Here is a 7,907-nt window from a genome sequence, read left to right as displayed (position 1 = left end):
CTAAGGACATGTCTAGGTTCAAATCCAACCCATCTGTTTCATTCATTCTCTTACTTTGTTATCAACTGTGTGTGTATATCACTAATGTATCAGTAGTTTTCGTTCCATCGTGCTTTGAAGATGATGCAATGTGGATGGATTTTTTTTTCTTTGTTAAACTAGCGTGTGCTACTCCTGTGCGTTGCACGGAAAGCTTGGAAACCAAGAGTTTTTTCTTTCCCCCCATTTATTTAAGTTAAGGCTTTTTTTTTAATATTGTGTAAACCTTAAGTTTATTATGTAGTAGTATTAGCCAATAATTATCATATTGTGTTAATCTAGAGTTCCCAGGCATTGGATGCAAAATGTTGATACACATTTTTCAGCCATGTCATGGTTGATCGTGGATTATCCTGTGCGTCGCACTGGAAGAAGCAAAAAAAAAAAAGAAAAACATATTCTCTACTGTAATAAATAACTTCCATTTTATACATTTCTTAATCATCTAGAAACTTTTCCCCATGCCATGCATGGGTTGGTTGATGCAGCTATATGTCATATTCCAATGATATCAATTCTAATTGTTTTCTTTTCTTTTTAAGAATCATGTTAATGAGGACCAAATATCATGCACAAATTAAAAATATATATTAATTCGGCATGAGCATAAATGCATGTTAAGGTAAATGATTTATAATTCGATGTATATGAAAAAATTGCTGGCAAATCATTAATCTTCCTCTAGTAATAACAATATTGAAACGCAATCAATACATAATATTATAATGTGTAAATCAATATTGTATTAATAAAGGTTCTATAAGGAAAAAATATTATGACATGAAAAACATTTGTTAGTATGATTGAATTAATGATTAAATAGGTAGTTGGACGGAATAATAACATCTGTTAATGTGTGTGTAACTTAGCCATGATTGTTTCTTTGCGTTACGGTATAATTGATAACGTTATATTTAATTGAAAGGTAAAAACACCTCACTTTTATTAATTTTTGAAAATATTACACACACAAAGTCATCAAAAGGTAAAACAAATAAAGGTCATATACTATATATCTATAAATATAGAGTTTGCACATCGCAACTCCCCCGTCTGTACTTATCATCTTCGATCATCATATTAAAAAGAAACCTAATACTTGCACTACCTTTGAGTTCAGTGAATGATTTGGATCGATTTTAACATATACTTGAGGAGATCTCTACCATAAAAGCATCTCTATATAGAGAAAAACAACTTGTACTACTCCGGTCCTAAATATAAAACTCTTTTTATAGTATAAATTACACTACAAAAAGGATCTTATATTTAGAACCGGAGAAGTAGTTTGTAATCCAGCCTTGCCTGTTCACCAACAAAAATAGGAGAAGAACTTGAAACACCACAAGATAAATAGAGATTGGATTAGATTTGCAAACATAATTAGGAATGTTGAGCTACAAGGGGTTTATTTTATATTTATATTTAAAAAAGATTAACATCCAAAAATTAGCAATCATTCTAGATTTAATGCAAAGAAAGGAACGATAGAATGATGAAAGCGAAATGAAGTTAAAAAAAATGATTCTTTTTCCAGAAAAGAAAACGATTCAACAAATCAACCACTATTTGAAACTCCAAGACACAGCTACTATTCACAAGTGATTAGAAGGGACCTCAGAAAAATACAAGAGATGACCATGTTTTCTCACCATGGAGTAAAGTTGCTTCACGTCACCATGGGGATGGCTTGAATTGAGTGACAAAGCAAATGAAGAACGTCTGGATATTGGAGGGGCTCCATGATTATTCTAAGGTGGCCGTTTAATCATATTTATTTGGAAACATAATTGTATTGAAAAGTAAAAGACGCTGTAATCAATGCAGAAGGGGATTCATTTTGAACGGATATATTGAAGACTTGGTTAACGGAACATGATAAGTAGCGAATTTATTGAGAGTTGAAGGCGAACCAATCCATTTTAACTCAAACGGGTATTACAAAAACCGATCCATTTTAACTCAAACAGGTATTACAAGATTTTATATAGAAAGTAGATAGATTTGCCAAGTTTGATCAATGATACGAACTAATTTTTTTTTTTTTTAACATATACTTTTCATGAAATAAGAGTTACAAAGTACTCCTCCAGTCCTTAATATAGGATTCAATTCTTGAGTCGATTTTGGTCCTAAATATAAGACATATTTCTTATATTTATTAATTTTCTCTAAATTATTCATGTGGATACTGTCTCAACCATAATCAAGTAGAAGAGGAAAAGGAGGTATTAAGAAAGATGATTATGGTGTTTTGGGAAAATATGTCACTTTTCTTATAATTAACTAACTTACTTAACTCTCTTAATCTAATCAAATTAGTTAAATGGATTTTATATTAAGGACCGGAGGAGTACATAATAAGAACATATCACTAATGCCTCATATGTACATAACTATAATTTCATAGCATCGGACTTTGTGACTTGAGTCATTTTTATGATTTGCTCAAGATGGAGATATTAGGCTCCCCTTTGTGGCTCTTGTGGGTTTTAACTTGAATGTGGTCTCAACTCTCAATTATATTGATGCTTAAAAACCAATGAAGTAAAGCAACATGCACATACTACAATAATATAATCTCCAAATTTTACAAATAAAGCTTCTATAATTCTCAAATGAATCGAGTCATTGTTATAATGGAATAAAAGGGCATAGCTATGAAAGAATAGAAAAAGAAATTCATTAATGCAAATTGTTAAGAGTAACCATGATGATAAGTAGCTATTTCGGATCAGAAGGATAAAAGCCAACAGATGATGAGTGCAAATAATGGAATTAAAACTTATTTTTTTGGTTGTGAACAAACATGCCCTCAAATTGAATCACCCCATGCGACTTTATTTCTTTTGCTTCTTGTATGTCTGCAACCATTAGCTGCTTGAAGACTTTGGATGATCCCAAAGGAACATGTATATGTATTAATGTAATGGAATGGATAGGGCTTGTTTGTTTTTGTCTTTTTTCCCCCTCAGAAAAATTTTGTAAAATTGTTTTTTAAAAGATGTTTTGAGAAAACAAATAAAAAAAATCCATTTGGATCATTATTTTAAAAAATCATGTTTGAAAAGAAAACATAAAACTTGTTATCCACATCGAGGAGAATAATATTATAAAATATTGTAATTAAGCAAATAATTAATTGTTTAAATAAAATATATTATAAATAAAACTCATTGTTCCATTATCACCGTAGACATGATAGGGATGATCATTTTACACTGCATGATTATGAAAGTAAAATATGCGTTAAATCTTATCCTCAGTAATTAAATTGGATCATACAGAGTACTTTGAATTTCCCACCACTTATTGTAACTGCAATGGCCGTTCAGTGATTTCTAATGACTCAACGCTTTGGTTGGTGAGCTTTTTAAAATTAATTAGATAATTAAACCATTGGGGTCAATAAAGCATAAATATAATTTATCAGAGAAATTTGAAAACCCTAAATTAATTTTAATAAATTATTAAATGTCAGGATAAAGCATAAATGGCCATTCTGTTATGTTTATCTTTTTGCTTTTACTAGTTTACTAGCCTGGAAACCGAGCTAGCTACACCTTGCATGTTTCGTTGGTCGGTCTCTCTTTCATGCAGACTTGCATGCATCCTTATCCTCTGATCTTTTCGGCGAGAGGTCCTTTTCAGTGCTGCTATTGGTATATATTTGCCTTGCGAGCTTCGCTCCATAGTGGCGTAATCTGGCGACCTTCACTCTTCACTGGTCATTGTGCATGGGAGGCTTGTGGTCGCTCCTTTTTTCCAACGTGCTCTTGTGGCTTTGGGCCAAGTTTCCTCAAGACGAAGCTGGAAGATTGGCATGGTCTTTTTCTACAGGGTTTGGTCGTATGCATCTCTTTCAAAATTAAAGACAATCCTATTTGGTATACGGAGCATTTTTTAAGTAAATATTCAAATTTTGGTTCGTAATATTACGAGGGATTAGGGATTAGCTCCTTTTTACGAAACCCTTGGGTTATAAATATTTGGTTATATATAACTCTTTTTCAATAAATGGTCATTTTATCCAAAAAAAAAATATATATATATATAATATATATATGAAGACGATACACTAAATGCTCGAACAACAATAACATGGACTGAATTAATTAATAATTAGCCTACGTAATTAACAATTATTGCCGTGGTTATTGATGATATGAGCGTTTGAAATGGACCAATAAAACTGTTGCTACAGACACAAGAATACGAAAAGATAGAAAGATATATGTTTTATTAGAGCTTTTTCCCTTTAACATATATGGAATGAGTTTGGGTGCTTACCAAGACTGATGAGCACCAAACACTCATCAGATTTGGAGATTTAATTTTAATTTTAATTTTTTAAAATAATTATTTTAATAAGTATAAAATTAAAAAATAAAGATAATCTCTTAATTATTATTCTTTAAAAAAATAATTTTTTATTTTAAAATAATAATTTAAAAATATTAAATCCGTCCAGAGATTAATCATCAAGTGCTCAGCGCTCATCACTTGATGACCAAAACTGGATCCAACATTATATACTCTTCCAGTTCTTAATATAATATCTATTTAACTAATTTGATTAGATTAAGAAAGTTAGGTAACTTAATTAATTATAAAAAATATAACATATTTTTTCTAAAATATCATAATCATCTTTCTTAATATCCTCCTTCCCTCACTTACTTGATTATGATTGAAAGAATATTTATAGAGGTAATTTAGAAAAAATTGATAAATATAAAAAATATATCTTATATTACCTTCAATCCTTAATATAAGACCTTATCTGACTTTTATTTTGATCCTAAATATAAAACTTCAATCCACTTTATCTCTCATATTTATACATTTTTTTCTAAGATAATCATCTTAATAATAGTAGTTCTAGGAAACACACTTGATTAATAAGGATATTTTAGGAAATATAACACCTATATATAACAAATAACTAACTTAACTTATTTTCTTAATCTCCTCAAATTAGTCAACTAGTTTTTATATTTAGGATTGGAAATAGTATTTAGGATCAAAATTAATTTAATAATTAGGTTTTTATATTAAGGACGAGGAGCAGTTCAGAATTGAAACACGATGAGCTTGAAGGCACTCCCTCTATGGAATTCCTAGAGCTAGGAGGAACGGATGCAGCTGATCTGTCTAACCTTCTGCAGAGAACAAAGCAGAAAATGCAAAGCTCGTTATTAGGACCTGGTGAGGAAGGATTGGGATCAGGACAAGCTGGTTCTTATGTGAATCGAGTGAAGGGCATTTCAGAAGAGGAAGAAATGGAGGGAATTGAGGAGGAGAAAGGGTTGGGAATCACAATCAACCATCATGAGAAAGGAAATCCATTGATCCCAGAGCTGATCATCTCTGAATGGGGGAAAAGGAAGATGAGAAAGGTGTCCAAGAAAAGCTTGATTATGAAATTGCTTGGATGGTCGATGAGTTTGAGAAATCTAGAGCTGAAATTGTAGACGCTATGGGGGGAGAATGGATCCATCTCGGTAATTGACCTTCGCAATGAATTTTTGGTAATAAGTTTTCAAGCTAAGAGGATTATAATAGGGCAATCTGTAATGGCCTTGGTTAATTGCTAATTACTATCTTGTTATAAGAGAGTGGAGAGCTAACTTCAATCTAATGACTGAAGAGTTGATAGAAGTGGTGGTTTGGGTAAGATTTTCCGATTTGCCTTTGGAATGTTACGAGGATGAAATACCACAGGTGATTAGTGATCAGATCCGGGAGATGGTTTAGAAAGAAGAGTCCTCTCGGAGGCTCACCCAAGAGTGGCTGATATTTTTAAGGCGGAGAAAGACACTTACAGGTAGAAGGGTAAGTTTTTTTTTTTTTTTTTTGGCTACAAAGAAAATTCAAGTGAATTAGGTCCCGGGAGCTCACCAAGGTCAAAGCATATCTCCAAGCTCAGAAAACGCTCACAGAGGTACTTACAGATCGCCCACCAATAAGGTTTTTACATTGGTAGCAGAATTCCAACTCGCTATCTTGTGGGTTATGAGCTAACTCCTTACCAACTAGACCAACTCTTATTGGTGGTAGAAGGTTAAGGTTGAAGCTGCCAAACTATTTCTAGTTTCGTTCTGCTTTTGCTTTTTTTTTTTTTTTTAGTTTCTTTTATTGCTTTGAGTTTTCACTGTTGGGGTTTGGTTTGGCCCCCTCTTTTACCTTAAAAAACCAAAAAAAAAAAAAAAAAGATAGAAAGATGGTTAGACGCGTAAAGCTCATCAATATACGATTTGTTTTTGACAAAAAGAAAAAAGAAAAATCAATGTACTCCAAAATTTTAATTACTTTATCACCTAGTTATGTTACTTTTTTTATAAGATATTTTATAATAACTTCATTTTTTTTTTATCAAGAAATCTGAGGAAAACTAGATGGGGATCCAATTAATCTTGAAAAATAATAATAATATGATCACCATTTTTTAAAAGATATCCCCTCTTATCTATGATGTAAGAAGTTAATTAGCTTTTCTCACATACCAATAAATAGAAGTTTAGTCATTAAATGTGTGTTAAGATGACAAAATTTTTCTATTTTATTCCTAAAACAAATGATAAAATTGTCTTTAATGTAACACTTTATTTTCTCTCATTTTTTTCTTCTCTCTCCTATATTTAATAGGAAAAAAAAACTTCACATTAATTATCCTAACAAATAAGAGATTTATTTACAAATAAGTTCTTTAAATTCGTCAAAATACTTTCAGCTCTTTGAGATTTCGGTTGTAATGTAATAACTTCAATTTGTAAGAAGTCTCATGTGACCTTTGCCTTTGACCGATGTTGACAGGTGCCAGTCAGTCAAAAAATGAACTGTTTTTTAAAAATAATTTTTATTAAAATATTAACACTTTAATATTTACAATTCAAAGTTGCAAATTTACTTGTAAACAATTTCTTATCTTTACAAATAAACATTTTGAAATAGGATAAAATTTAAGTCAAGTTGTTTATATTTACTAGGTCAATTTCATAGGTGAATTTATAAATATGTATACGCATTTTAGCAACTAGCAATAACAAAAAACAAATAGTGTTCATATCAAAATTTACAAATCCTAATTTATATAGGGTTAACATACAATTTTAATAAAAAAGTTTATCTTAAGGAGCATTGGGTATTATAAAACTTATTTGGATGCAAAAATATACATGAAATAGTCAAAAGGAGACATTTGATCTCACGCCATTAACGTCTATTAGTTTACTGTTAATGGGGCCTATTAAGTTAGTTTTAAGATGTATTTTTAACAACAAAATTTACATCAAAGGATACTAGGCATCATAAAATTTATTTAGATGTAAAAATATACATAAACTTTCTAACATGAAAAAAATAGCAAAATTTATCAACTCCCATAAATATCAGTTAACTTTATTTTTTTAGCTCCTATCAAACGCCATATTTTCTCTTCATCTATTTTTATTTTCAAGTCCATCCATCTTCATTTCATCATAATCCATGCATACTCTCTCCGTCTCATGTCGTTTTTTTAGCCTCCAAACTTTTTATATATATTTACCCAAGACAACGTCTTTCTCTTTTAGGACAAGAGGTTTGTTGCCAGCACTTAAGTACTACCTCTCGTTCTTAGTATAGAACGCAATTAACTAATTTAAAAAGATTAAATAAATTATTTTAAAATATTATATTTATCACTTTTCTTTTAATTAATTTGCTTAGCTTATAACTAATATATAATCTAGTAATGCATATAAATATTTTAGAGAGATCATACAATATATTTTATAATTAAGTAATTGTTTCACTTCTTTAATTTTTTTAAATTAGTCCATTATACTAAGGAGGAGAGGAAATGAGGATGAGTGGAAAGAAAACGA

The sequence above is a fragment of the Neltuma alba genome, unplaced genomic scaffold, assembly GCF_004799145.2.
Source record: "Neltuma alba isolate B1F8T4 unplaced genomic scaffold, ASM479914v2 tig00012732_pilon, whole genome shotgun sequence".
NCBI lineage: Eukaryota > Viridiplantae > Streptophyta > Magnoliopsida > Fabales > Fabaceae > Neltuma > Neltuma alba.
Note: the sequence above shows the minus strand (reverse complement) of the source record.